The sequence below is a fragment of the Lepisma saccharinum genome, chromosome 30, assembly GCF_977018435.1.
Source record: "Lepisma saccharinum chromosome 30, izLepSacc3.1, whole genome shotgun sequence".
Lineage (NCBI taxonomy): Eukaryota > Metazoa > Arthropoda > Insecta > Zygentoma > Lepismatidae > Lepisma > Lepisma saccharinum.
This window is the reverse complement of record NC_139258.1, coordinates 34,617,719-34,633,634: the sequence shown is the minus strand read 5'-3', so window position 1 is coordinate 34,633,634 and position 15,916 is coordinate 34,617,719.

Here is a 15,916-nt window from a genome sequence, read left to right as displayed (position 1 = left end):
ACCTCACTCTTCAGGACAGTAACAATGGATGAGCTCAATGTCTTTGTTCACAAAATATTTAGATTTGAAGCGTGTGATTGTCACGCCCAGAACTCATGGATTGACCCTTAAACTAAGCATTTCGCCAGGGCACTCGGACATTTAAAAGTGAATGAGTCTAAGACGCAAGTATTAATACTATCCAGTGAAAACAGTAACGATACGCTAATTGACAACATTAAAATAGGTAATTCCAATGTAAAACCATGTGACTCTCTAAAATATCTCGGTATGAACCTAGATACAAATTTATCCTTTTCACAACATATGAAAAAAATGTGTGCGCGTGCAGCACCTAGAATCAAGCAGTTTCAATTTGTCTGCAAATATGTACACCTTGCCCACAAATTAGCGTTCTACAAAGCATTTATTAAGCCGTTACTTGAATACTGTTCCTCTGTACTTTATGGGATTAATAGAAATAACACCACGAAACTAGAGAAAATGCAAAATTGGGCTATTCGTAGCATAAGAAATACGGCGCACACGACCTCACGAGCAAGCAGAGAAGAGCTGCAACACACGCTGGAATCCAGACGAAAATATGCATTTCTACTAAAAATTCACCAGGCAATTAACACGCACAACCACTTATTAAAGGACAAAGTAATTATATCTAGTAATATACAATCTGCGATCCAATAACACAAACAGTATCCGAGTACCAAGGCAAGATACGGATCAAAATCACTGTCATCTCTGGCAAGTAAAGCGTGGCACGAACTGCCTGTAAATTGCAGAAAGGAGAGAAATTTGGCCAAATTTAAACGACAGACATTAATCTATGAATACTGACACCATGCCTCATCAACCTCATTGCCTCCTTCATATAATGTATCTGCAAAAATGTTTATTTTATTCTATTTCTTATATTTCCAATTAGGCTATATATTTTTTTAAATATTTAATTTTATGTATAATTATAAACAAATATCATAATTGTATATTAATTTATGTAGAGCAAAAAGCTGGTTTTGTAGTTATAGAATCAATGTAAAGACAATTGAAAGCTTAATCGTAACCCTACTTTAATAATAATAATAATAATAATAATAATAATAATAATAATAATTTAAGGAGGTAACCTCACGTCCTTACTGACTGAATGTGGAAACAGTCAGTAAATATCTGGTTGTCACGCGAAAAACTCCAAACTGGAATCTTTGGTGGACTTTTTTTTTCAATGGAAGGAAATGTTACCTTTAAAGCCTGATGGGCGAAAACTTATGGAAGTATTACTTTTCAAAGTACTCTAGGAACGTATTGGGTAATGTAACTGGACAGAGCAATTGAAGGGCCAGGCGCGAAAACCAGGTAAGTCAACTTTCTGTTTAAAGCAAGGCAGTGGTGTTCTTTCGATCCAAGATGATCGAAAAACTGGCAAAACAATGTTGTGATTACTGAAAACCTTAAGAAAATGAGTGTTTTCATTCCTCATAAGAAATACTTGTGTGTCTAAAGGCATTTGTTGAGTATATCTTTAATACTCTCTATCTAGCTTGTTACGCGTAATCGACATAAAGAACTGCCTGTCTACGTGCCGCAGAATGTAGAATAAAATATCCGAACGCAATTCAATAGGACTGAGAAGAAATGGACGCTCTATGCGAAACTGTGAACCCTTAATACCTATGCATGCGCGGCTCTGGAGATCATCCTCCGTCTCATCAATGGGTATCTTGGACAAAACCTAGAATGGTTGACTGATTGATTTGGTTTATTTTACTTCGCATTTCTGCCACTTTTGACTAATCGCGAAGATGAGGATGAGTGGTATGAAATTAATAAAGGGACATTAACAAAGAACACTCATGTCCAGGCCACCCTGAGTCGTAGCGCGGCGCGCTAACCACTATGCCACGGAGGTCGACAACCAATCCTGAATGAAACTCCATATGATCGAGATCGAGAATCTGTAGTTCCTACCGCACAAGGGAATCTGTATCTTTAAAGAAAAAACTTTTCACATTATGTATACTATATACGCAACTGGACTCAGTTTTTAAAAATAAAGTTCAAAATTCGAAGCATTTCACTGAATCACCCTGTACATAAGTGTCCACGTTAGCAAGCAAGTAAGGAGCAAGAAGCAACAAGCCGAAACCAGTATTTTCGCAACGCAGTCAGCGTGCTTAACACCTAGAAATAGTCATAACATTCACAGATTGAATTAACCTACTACTCGAGACACCAGGTACATTCTCCTCGAAAAGGACAACGAAAGCATCTCTAACATCTGACAAACACAGGCTCAAAAAAAAAGTTTTTCCGCCTTTTCGGAGAAAGGAAAGTTGCCGCGAGCCAAAGTGCACATACGTCTGACTTGGCTCTTTCGCTCTTACACCCTACTTCAGATGTTCCGCGGTACATAAATCGTTGCCATGGAAACGGATGACGTCAACCGTGCAATAATATGGACGACGAGAAGGGGGGGGGCGGTGGAAAGTCGCAACGAAGAGAAGAATTAGAGTAACAGAAAGAAGAGAAGCAAAAGGTCAGCTGTGAGAATTTCGTACCTATTAACCCAAAGGGAGAGGGGAGGCAAAGGGGGTACGCAGATTTGGTTCAACAACTTACCACCGGCCGATCTAATGTGCGTAGGAACAGAATATCTTAATCCCATCCACATACTCTATGTGATCAGAAGTATTCGGACACCCACCTGAAAATGAAGTACAAGTTTGGGCAACCCTCAATCGGGAACACTAGCAGTCAATACAGTGTGGGCCCACCCTTAGCCTTGATGACAGCGTTCACTCTCACAGGCATACTTTCAATAAGGTGCTGGAAGGTTTGCTAAGGAATGGCAGCCCATTCCTCGCAGAGCGCCAAAATGAGAGAAGAGGTGTTGATGTGGATCGGTGTGGTCTAGCACGAAGTCGGCATTCCAAAACATCCCAGAGATGTTCTATGGGATTCAAATTAGGACTCTGCGCAGGCCAGTCCATTAGTGGGACGTTGTTGTCGTCAAACCACTCCCCCACAAGTCCTGCAATATGGACGGGTGCTCGGTCGTGTTGAAAGACACAATGGTCATGCCCGAACTGGTCTTCAACAGTAGGCAGCATGAAAGCTGTTAAAATGTCAACGTAAGCTTTTGCCGTGACATTACCATGTAAAGCAACAAGGGGGCGAAGCCCCTGCAGGAGAAACATGACCACACTGTAACCCCGCCACCTCCGACTTTCACTGTCTGCACTATACAGGCTGGTAGATGTCGTTCACCAGGCATTCGCCACACCCTACCATCGGATCGCCACATTGTGTACTGTGATTCATCACTCCACACAACGGTTTTCCACTGTTCTATGGTCCAGTTTCGACGCTCCTTGCACCACACGAGGCGGCGTTTGGCATTTGTCTGCGTGATGTTTGACTTATGGGCAGCTGCTCGGCCATGGAAACCAAGTTGCCGCACCTTGCGCCAAACAGTAATGGTGCTTGGAGTAGATCCTGATTCAGTTCAAAATTCCTGTGTGATGGTGACGATGAATGATTGACGATAATGCTGTACTACCCTCTTCAACACTCGATGGTCTCTTGAGGTCAACATGGGAGGTTTGGGATGTACACATCCCTTCACTATAACAGTGGACATAGGGATGTTTAGGAGGGTGGAAATCTCACACACAGACTTCCTACACAAGTGGCACCCAACCAACTGACGACGTTGAAAGTCTGTGAGTTTCTCAGACCATCCCATACTGCTGTCTCACACTGTCTGCAGACTACTGAGTTCGCTGACTATGTGTTCCACGCGGTAGATGGCAGTACTGTGTCGCCCTCTATGATAAACACACGTTTTGCGGTGTGTCCGAATACTTCTGATCACATAGAGTATGTATGGGGTATCCCAAAAGTAACGCAGGATTTAAATTGTGCGCCATTATTTTTCGCAGGGTTGGCAGCGTTTTGTGATGTCACATGTTGTAGTAAACACCTTGCAGTTAGTCAATATGGCGCGCTACACGACGAAGGAGGAAGTGACGATCTTTAAAATTCATTACAAGTACGAAGAATGTTTCGCTGAGACTGTGCGCATTTTAGGTAGGAGAATCGCCCTAAATAAAACAACTGTAAAATGACTAGATGAAATATTTGAATAAAAAGGGTCAGTTGGAGACAACAAAAAAACAGGCCGATCCTGTACAGGCCGTTCAGCTGAAAACATTGCCGCTGTGAGCGAAAGTGTGTGGAAGAGTGTCGGTGCACCGTCGGTCACTGCAACTGGACATTTCAAAAATCACAATACAGCAGAGGACATTTATCAGATATCCTATTCCACATTTAATGACAATGTTTACCCTTTCAAATAATGTAATAACTTTGCAAACTAATTATATATATATATATATATATATATATATATATATATATATATATATATATATATATATATATATACATATATATAGTGGAGTGGTACCAGCAATTTCTGGGCAAAAGAATAGAGAGAAGGGGGGTACAATCGATTCTACAGACCACGAAATGTATTACAATGAGACGCGCCTATCATTTTGAATCCCCTATCTACGTCCATGCAAAGCTCCAGTGTGATGTACAATGGCTTGAGGGGAGGCTGCTATGTGCGGTGGAAATGCACATCTCATCACGTCTGTTGTGCTTCGCCCTCTTGACAAATGAAAAAAAGTACCCAAGTGGCATTATTCGGATCCGGAAATCGATACAATTAAATTAATTGACGTACACAACATGTGGGAGACAGTGCAAGATGCGCAAAGCACGCTGGACCGTTCGTTCACACGCTTAAAACCGTTGAAATACTCAGCGTTGTAGATAAAAAATCTTGTATTTTCACATGAAACATTCCGGTAACCTGAATATATACAGGGCGATTCAACGAAATGCAACGAATTTTGAACTTAAGAATAAAAGTTAAAAAAAATGAACTTCTCCCCATTCATTGCACCGTGTGGTAGGGTTCTACACATTCTCAATGTCGACCATATGGAGATGATGTAATCAGTACCACGCTCCGACATGTGGAAAATACACTACAGTGGAGTCGTCATCTCAGCCGGCACGGGGACCGCCTTTGTGACAGTGATCCTCTGTTGCCGAGTTTACCTACAAAGGAATTTGAGGTCCAAAAACCAATAAGGCCTACTGCTTGGGCAAGAATCGGCAACCTTAAACTCCCTCCTCCCCGAAGCAATCAGCAGGGAAACAGCATTTTATCAAAATTAACGTTATGTGCTGTGAATCGACACCGGTTGATACGGCGACTCCACTGTATTATACCTGCTCAAGTACAGGGCGTTCAGTCTAAAATTATACCGAGAATATTAATTTATCTAATTGTTGATATACTCTTCAGTTGAACACCCTACACTGCACATTGTTTTTCATTCTATATAGTGAGTTGAAGAAATTGTATGTATAACAAATTATTTCAATCTAATAAAAACTTTTCTTTTCCTTTCTGTTGTGGATTGGTTGTAACGTCCAGGGATGCCCTATGCTACCTGAGGGAGTAACGGAAAATAATGGTTTGACTCATGCTTTGGGACAATTCCCAGTAGCCTCCATTGTCTAAGAACATCATTCCACGGCGATGCAGTATGATAGACAACAGAATGACAACCCACGAGAGATGAATCGAAGCATACTGGAGTTGCGTTACAGTTACCAGGTGTGAAATCGAGATTGCTCGCTCCACGAGTACTAATCGATAACCTGTTGCAAACTGGCAGGGATATCAAGACGCTCCAAGCGTCCCGGAAGTAATATTACGGTGATCCCTAACCACGAATCTAATATACCCAGCTTGTGCAGTTGTGAATTGGCAGGGGAAATGGGTAACAGCACAGTTGGCGAAGGTAATTTACCTGACAAGTTATATGTGAGTGTGTGTAACTTGTCCTGTGTACCAAATCTGTTTTCAAGTGGTTCATAGCAGTAATTGTATTGCATGATTTATTCAAATTGTCATTATTTATTCAAATTGTCATTATTTATTCAAATTGTCATTATTTAAATCATATCTCCAATAATTTGGGTTATTACCGAGAACGAGATGTGATTGTAAAAGTCGTGCCATAAGTGTCATGTTTAGGTGTTATGATAAAAAGGAAACTGCTTACTGGGGAGAAAAAAGAGACGAAACGAAATATGAAAGAACCAGTTCAGAGAGAGGGGAGGGGGGAAAGGGAGGAAGAGAAGAATGAAACATAGGAAGAGAAATATTAAGAAAGTAATAGAAACGACAGAGAGGAAGAGAAATAGAAGAAGAATAAGACAAAAAGTAAATTACGCAAAATAATTAAAATTACACACACAAAGATTGATTTGGTTTATTTTACTTCACTCTTCTGCCACTTTTGGCTAATTGCGAAGATGAGGATGAGTGATGATATGGTGAAATTGTTGAAGAGGCACTCACAAACACCCATGCCCAGGCCGGGATTCGAACACGGGATCCTTGGCGTCGTAGCGCGCTGCGATAACCACTCCGCCACGGAGGCCGGCAAGAGCGGGGAGGGAAAGAGAAACATATTAGATCGAGATGCACACACACACGCACACACAGAGAGAGAGAGAGAGAGAGAGAGAGAGAGAGAGAGAGAGAAAGAGAGAAAGAGAGATATGAATTATGCAGACAGGCTAATTGGGACTAGACCTACAGTTTAAATTGGGATCTGAATTACTATGTTCCTCAGCCGGGGGACGAATTCGCGACTCCGACAGAGAGAGAGAGAGAGAGAGAGAGAGAGAGAAAGAAGCAAATCAAAATGATTGAAATGACAGACAGAGACAGAGAGAGAAAGACGAGATGGAAATAGTGTTTACATAGCATAATTGAAGAAAAGGTTTCAAGATTAATACTGAATTTTTCCCGGATGCGCGTTTTCTTTGTGAGTGTATATTGTGTGGAAGTTGTATTGAGTGCTGACTGGCAGGTAGTCTAGTCTGGATGCTTCATCAAAACTTTAAAAGTTTATCCCATGTCTGAGGTGGCCTCAGAGTAGGCTTCAAGGTCCCGGTGTTCTCCACGATGATGGAGTAATGGTAAGGTTTTTACTGTGATGAAAACCGGGCAATGTAAACAAAGGACTGATGTGTCTCACCTCTGATACCAGTGCACTTTAAGCATATACCATAAACAAAGATTGCTCTGTAAATGTATTTTCAAATGCATGGAAAAGCTGCAAAATCCAGGGAATTTCACTTCCCAAAATGAGTGGGAAACCTTCAAAAGTCAGGCAAATTGACTTCCCAAAATGATTGGGAAACCTGCAAAAGTCAGGGAGTTTGTTTTCCCAAAATGAGTGGGAAAGCTACAAAAGTCAGGGTTTGACTTCCCAAGATGAGTGGGAAACCTGCAAAAGTCGAGGGATTTGACTTTCCAAAATGAGAGGGAAACTTACAAATGTCATGGAACTATACTTCCCAAAATGAGTGGGAAACCTACAAAATTCAGGGAATTTTACTTCACAAAATGAGTGGGAAATACGCAAATGTCAAGGAATTTGACTTCAAAAAATGAGTGGGAAACTTGCAAAAGTCAGGGAATTTGATTTCGCAAAATGAATGGGAAACCTACAAAATCAGGGAATTTGACTTCCCAGAATGAGTGGTAAACCTGCAAAAGTCATGGAACTTAACTTGCCAGAATGAGTGGGAAACCTACAAAAGTCAGAGAATTTGACCACCAAATGAGTGCGAAACCTACAAAAGTCATGCAATTTGACTTCGCAAAATGAGTGGAAAACATACAAAACTCAGGGAATTTGACTTCCCAAAATGAGTGGAAAACATACAAAAGTAAGGGAATTTGATATTTCAAAATGGCTGGGCAAACCTACAAAAGTCAAAGAATATAATTTCCCAAAATGAGTGGCAATCCCAAATATAAGAGTAGTTGCTTACATTACTTCTTTATAATCATAAGAGGAACAATAACATTCCAGAATTGTGTATTACATTGCAGGCTCACGGTGGATGTATACGAACAGTGCAATTATGTCAGTTTTACCGATATATTGATACATTATAATTAGTCGAAATTGATTAGGAACCGGTTCATCGGCCCCTTCCCTTCATTAAATCAAATTTTTCAAGCGGGACGTCATATATAATGAGGAAGAATCTCACTTTAATCTCCCTTACAAGTCAACCCGTCAAGTCTTCATCAGAAGCCTTGCCTGACGCATCCCGCCAAACAACCTTGTTATGTTGGCTGCCTGACACTTAGGCGGTGTTAATGTTTCGGACTTTCAAACTTTTTGTTGTTCTCTGCCCATCACTGTGATGAATAGAATCGCCTTTATTGAGCGGGCGTGTTTCGGCCCAGAGAGCGGCTTTTACAGGAAACCCTTGTCGAAGTAGAGAGTGGACGTTGCAACTGACATTTTACATTAGGGTCATTCCATGTCAGGTGACTTAAATTCATATATGGTCCCTGCTCGACCCTCTTCAATTTTGACGTAACTTCTACACGTTGTGCATACGTATCCCACATGAAGACCTGCAAAATTTCAGATTGATAACTAGTTTGGTTGTGATCGACCCTCTTCAATTTTGACGTAACTTCTACACGTTGTGCATACGTATCCCACATAAAGACCTGCAAAACTTCAGATTGATAAGTAGTTTGGTTGTGGCGCCAGGAGTGTTTCCGTGAAGGTCATTTTTTCAATGCCGCGGCAAATACAAATGTTGTGACGAATTCGCCCCAAACTTTAGCGATCTGTAACTACAGAATAACTCGATTTGAGAGGATGGCGTTTCTCCAGTTCGTGGGCCATTGGCACGTCTTAAAGCTGTTTAAATGGTATCCTGCATGCTCAAATATTTATTGAGTTATCCATCCTTAACCCCCCCCCCAAAAAAAAAATCATATATTTGGACTCATCTTCAGAAGTCTATACCTCAAAACCGACACTTCTAATTTGATCATTGTTAGCATCATTCGAGATAGAACATCCCAGTTGTCTAGAAAACTTGTATTTCCTTTGACGTCTAGCCGCCATATTGGACTCAAAATTGTTGAATTCATGTTTTATATCGCTTCTTTCTCAGCGATTTATCAACCGATTCCAATTTCTTTTTAATTTGATATAAATTATTGTGCCTATATTTTTATTCGATAAAATCAACAATACTTCTAGATATGTTAAAAATAAAAAAAGATGTAGAAAATGTATAGTAATATGACCAATTTATGCTTTATGGGAGAAATTCACCTGTAATGCAAGGTTATCTTGTTTCGTAGATCAGGTAAATCATATTTATCTGACTATACGCCGGGGGAGGCCGTTCATGATGCAGGGTGCCAGAAAGTAGCACGTTCTGATTCCTGCTGTTTGTCTTGTTCTACTAATAATAGCCTCCATACATGCATATTCTTGTATATGTCCCTTCTATGAACCTATCACTTCGTTTTAGCGTTTCAGCCTCATCGTTGCAATTACAGAGGTTGAAAAACGAAACTCAAAAGCAGTGGTCTGGTCGGTAGGGTATCTAACATGGGAGACAAGGTTTCGATTCCCGGGTGGGTTGGAATTTTCCGGTTTTGTTCCTGTATAAAGTGGTTCTGGGGTGCAGCCAGCCTCAAATAAATGGGTACCTGGGGAGTAAAGGCGACCGGAGCATGATGTTGATCACATTACATGCAAAAAAAAAAATATATGACCGAGATCGAGAATGTGTGGGGTCCTACCTCCACGTCCCCTTTAAATGTGCCCCATGCAATGTTAACGGGAAATTTACCTTACCTTTACCAACCCAAAATAATGCAAACGTCGCATAGTGAATACGTAGTGGGCGAGGGGGGTTATATCCCTCGTACGACAGCATTTTCGTAAACGTTACGCTTGTAACCTCTCAGTTTTAAACCTCTAAAAATGTGCGAAATTCTCTATTTTTTTTCAGAGGATCTCGACGTTAGGTAAAGTATATTATCCTTCAGGGACAAACATTGATCGCGACTCGAGCGGAAGGTTCCTCGCCCCCACCCCCCAACATCCCCCTCCAATATTGCATCCAGAGACGAACACAACTAGTTTTAACCATGCGCACGGAGAGGCATAGAGCAGAAGCAGCGGAGCATTAAAAGAACTCTCCGTAAATCTTCTTTAGAGGTTCATTCTCAGCTCCACGGACAGGAAAAGCAAGAGAAGGGAGAAAAGTAGGAGGATCATTCCATCGTGGGCTTCGGAGGAAATCCTCTAGCATCCTCTGACATATCTGGAGCTCTGTGCGTTTAGCAAAGGGTTACTTCTCTTTGTCTTGGCCTTCCCGTTTGTAGCATTCTACGCTAGAGAAGACAGTGCTGACAACAGCATCGTTACAAAACAAACGTTTCCTGTGGACCATGCGAGAGGAACGTTACTGTTTGTCTCCCGCCAGTTTCTATGATGTTTGTTCCTCTCTGATTCGCAAAGAACGTCTTAGCGTCATTTGGAAAGAGCATACTTCTCCTGGTTGAAGGGATCCCGGTCTACGGGTGATATCTAGACGAGACGGAGTCGATACTTGAAAACTGCAATGTCTATTTCGTTCTTGTCTTAAGTTTAGAAATATTTAGCTTAAATAACATATACAGGGTGTTTGTTTCTTTTGAATTGTTGTTTTACGTCCACTTTATGGACATAAAGGCTAATCGGGAGTGAAACTACAGTCTAAAATGGGATCCGAACCACTGTGGTGCCTCCACAGGGTATCGAACCAGGGACAGCTTGATTACAGGGCGGCGACGTCACCACTACGCCGTCGGGAGGATCATATACAGGGTGTTATCGTACAAACTTTCACAGTTTGTAAAGGCCATTCATGTGAGGGGGGGGGGGGGGGGTTCACAAACCCACTGTGAAATAGTCTTAGTCCTTCCAACTGATTGATTGATTTGATTTATTTTACTTCGCTTTCCTGCCACTTTCGGCTAATCGTGAAGATGAGGATGAATTGTGATAAGATGAAATGGGTGAAAGGACAATAAATAACAAGCTCACAAAGACAGCACTCAAGAAGAGCCACCCGGAGGATCATACTGGATATGAGTCCAGACGCCAGACCCTCGATAGTCTGCAAAATGCAGTCCAGGGTGTACTACGTGGAAGTGAGGATGCTATTTTGGTGTCTGGAGAAAGGATCAATCTCAGTCCCCCCAAATATGCTAAGTAAGATATTTTCGGATTCATGTTAAATAAAAGAAGAATCATATGCAAGACTCAGAAACGCAGAGAGAGAGGGGGTAGAAAGGGGAATAAAAAGGACACAAGAAGAAATAGAAAGGAGAGGCAAAAATAAAGAGAAAGAGATAATACAAGGAAAAAAGATGAAAGAAAACGAGGAAGAAAGAAACAGTAATATAAAGGAAGAAAGATGGAGCAATCTCAGGACGTGCTGCACAAATCTACAATGAGATACAAACATAAAGAGCACGAGAGAAACACAGGGAGAATGAAGGATGGAAGAAAAAGAGTGGCAAGGAAGAAAGAAAAAGAGAGGGGTGTTAGGGATACCTTCCACGTAGGCACCCTGGACTGAATTTTGCAGACAAACGAGGTTCTGGCGACTGGCACTATGGCCAGTATAATTTTGTGTGTGTTGTCCTGTTTTGTCATTGTGTGTGCTGAGTGCCTCTTTACAGCCTCAGCTTTTAACCTAAGTCAGAATATTTTAAGATTTTAGTTATGCAAAGGTAGAGTTGTTATTTGTAATGGTAAGGGGCTGGACCTTATATAATATGACGGGTGCAAAATAGCCTAAGTGGTGACGCACCCAAAATTTTAAATTCAGATTCAAAGAAAAATAGAATAAAGGAAGGAAAAAGGAAATGAAGAAAAAGGAAGTTCACACAACTTGTTATCAACTGGAAACGAGATAAAAAGGTAAAGTGCTCCCCTGTGCTTAGCACCACGCCATGAAGGCGTATAGGGGGTGTGGGGGTAACGCCCCACTCTTTCTTGATCCGGTCGTGAGTGGGGGTGATGTGATCAGCATCACGCCCCTGACCGCCTTTACCACCGTACCGCCTTTACCACCCGACCGCCTTTACCCCCCAGGTTTTCCCTCAGGTACCCATGTCATTCGACGCTGGGGGGGGGGGGGGCGCCGGGGCCGCTTCCAAGGTTAGAAAAGTTCCCGGATTTGAACCGGCCGGTGATCGAACCCGAACCATTAGCATGGTAGTCAGACGCGTTACCGACTGAGCCACCGCCACCAAGGTAAACTAGTAACAAACGAGTTAACAGCAACGTTTGGAACACTGTATAAGTCTACACTAGGAATGGACACAAAATCCGGATTTCAAATTATCCGATAACCTTTTCGGATGCAACTGATAATCCGGATAGTACGTATATCCGGATAATTTGGATATCCAGATAGTACAGATTTGATGAAGGATTTGTAGGAAACCGGTACAGTGAAATACGGATATGTGGGTATCTCGTAAAACGGACGATAAAACCGTCCGGATAATGCACACACATCGGATATCCGGACAATTAGGATAATCCGAATATCCGGATATAGAATAATAGATAATCTGGATATTCAGATATATAATAGTGGATAATTTGGATACTCTATTCGTGATATCTTGAAGTGAAACGTCCCGCTTTCGATTTGGTGTGAAATCTCTCTTAGCTGCCATGGTCACCTAAGCAGAGCACACCTGAAGATATTTCGTCAACCCTTGATCCAGTCCAGATAAAATTCTCTGGACTTAGGAATCAAGTGGAGTATGAGACGCTCTGAAATCAACACTGAATTGAACTTCGATCAACAGCGTAATTCATTCCCATCCAATGAACTACACCAGAACCATTACCTGACGCAGACAACAACACGCAGTGCTATATCCAAAACACAGCAAACCAATGCCCGAACCTAGAAATCAACAACAAAACTGGAAGCGGTCCAAAAGGGTAATGTTCATCTTGATATCTTCCGAACGCGTCTTCTTCCCCAACCATTCCAAACTCTTCGACTGCCAAAGCATCGTGTAAAGGAAGCAGAACTTTTCATTTTGGCTCCTACGCCGGTGAAATATTCAAATGTGGACATCCCCTGCAGCAGAACCTCTTGGGTGAGGACATCGCAGGAGACTTCCTGACAATGGACCGCCGTCTCTTTCTTGTAAGTGTTGCCATAACCAGAGAACACAATTTTCCTTTCACAGGTGCATTTTTCCCCTTCTCAAGCAAATTCTCCCCTTCATCTCAGTAAAAATGAAATTGTGAGCACAAAACTTCAACTATTCTTGTTGTCATTATTTTCACTTCTATTAACGCACATAAATAAATTCAAAAATATTTGCAATGTTTGAATGATTCGTTACGATTTTTGCTATTTAGCATCGCTTTTCCGCAGCGACTATATGATAAAATTCATGAAGGGGCACTCACAAAGAACATCCATGCCCAGGCCGCGATTCGAACCCGCGGCTCCTGGCGTCGTAGCACGCTGTGCTAACCTCTCCGCTACGGAGGTCGGCTTATTGTTTTAATTAATAAAAATAAGGGGGAAGGAGCACAAAATGACATCAAATTGTATATTTTTTTGTAAGAAAAAAAAACTTCATGTGGTAGACATAAACTTTGTACTTGCTCTCATGTTTCAAGATTCGTTTCATAAGTTATATAATTGGAAGTATAATGATTATTCCAAAGTAAAATCTACAATTTTAATGATGTTTGGTTTCGGAAGAATAAACTGAGCGACAAAAGGTACGAACAATGTTCCTCACGATACAATAAACTTGGCTGACTGTAACTTGAACGGGCAACTGAATATGAACGAATCAGTTCGATTGTCTTCGGCTAACATCGCTTATTTTCGTGTCCCAAGGAGCCGAACGTCGCTTGCACCACAAAACAAAAGAGAATCATGGACACTCGGTGTTGCCAATCCTACTGTAAGTGGGTGTGTTAAAATGATGAGCTTCGTTGGCACCTAGTGCCCTGTGTTTGCATAATGGGAAAATCTAGCATAATTTGCAAACTTGCTTCTCTGGAGGGGGGGAATGAGAAATTCACTTCAAAGGACGATATTTTGAGAAAAAAATAAAATTATATCTAGATCTTAATTCCGGTCCAGGGACATGTTCTTCCAACCACACCCTCTCCTCTTCATCTCTTGTTTATTTTTCCCGGTTTACCTCGCAAGGTACATTTCATGGAAAGAAATCGGTAAAACAAATGTTCCGCTTTGTAGTCGACGATTCATCTCATACTCTTTCTAGTTTAATGTTGAACTCATCTCGGAAAGTAGATGCGTAACTTAAAATTACAATCATCCGAAATTATAATAATAAAATATTGTTACTAATTATCAATAACAGTCATAATACATTATTATTACTATGTAGAGTAGACCGGGGCAAAAGTCCTAATTCGTAATAATAGTATGATAAAGAAACACAGTTGGCACCACTGCAACCCACCAAAGGACAGTGTCATGGCCGCCTTGTATTGACGCACTTTGGAACACAAGCAAATAAAATCAACTCTACTATGAGGTAAGATACGTTTTTTCTTGGTTGATGTAATATTACATAAGCATGTACACATTATTTAACTTAATGAAAACAACTACTCCTGACTGTGACATATAAAAGACCATTAATTGTTTTCAATGTGTGCAACATACTTCCCAACGGCATCGCTAGATGACACCACCAAACAGATTGTAGGAGTCAGACACTCAGGGGTAAGAGTCCCCATTCACTTACTGTCAGACACACAATTGAGCGACGAAGACGAAAAGTCTCCAACATCACAATCGTCACAACATGTTTCACCAAGGGACATACGACCGCTTCCACGAGTTACAGAAAAAATAAACGAAGATTTGTAGGTAAAAATTCTGAAATTATCTCCGGATCACCTTATAAATCTACTCTTGATAAACAAAAAACCGAAAAGGAAAGCATGCAAAAAGCCAAGTCCGGTGAAAAACTACTTTGCAAAACGAACACAATTAAGGTAGTCAAAAAGGTCTCATCAGATGACTCGAATACGACATGTCCTGGTTGTGATGAAACATTTTCGGATCCCCCCGTTGAAGATTGGATCCAGTGTCATCGCTGTAGGGATTGGTGGCATGAGAGCTGCTCAGCATATGAAGGTATTGGTGAATTCACGTGACCATTGTTAGCCTAATTGAAGACTTGTAGGTCTGTTTAGACGTGGGGACATTTACCCCAGTGTGTTGGGGACTTTTGCCCCAGGCCTGGGGCAAAAATCCCAAAATGCAGTACTATGTTTTTTTGCTTGTATTACATATACATTTTTTTCTTCGTGTATAACTAACATTCCACTGTATTCTACTAACTCCAGTTTATCTCAGTCAATAAAAGTATGATTAGAAAGGTTTCACACATTTTGTCAAAAATTCAAAATCCCTTAGGGGAGGGCTTTTGCCCCAGCCTACTCTAAATCCTGGTACAATTTAATAGCATTTGGCAACATTTCACAGATAAAACAGTAATTTTTCTTATCGGGAGGTTAGCAACGCTTGAATTTAATTCATGTGAAGGAGGATATCGGTCGCAAGTCCTTCACGGAAACAAGCAAAGGTGTCATTATACAGGGTAACGTTGCTATAGTGGAACCACAATCAAAAGAACTTCGCAGAACCGCGTCTCCTGTGCATCGTACTCGCGCGTGGAGTGAAACAGGCTTCCTTATAACTAGAGTTGAGCTACATCTTCTAATTTCCCTGTAATTTTCAAAATGTCCCCAGAATTTCCTAGCACGAAGGAAAATTTCCCTCCATGTGGCAACACTGCTTCTAACCTCTCCTGATACCCTCCAACGCAGAAAAAGGTAAATACTCAGCAAATAGGGAAGAAAGGGTTTCAAATGTCACTGCAGACTCCTCCCGTAATCATCATAGGGAAAAGAAG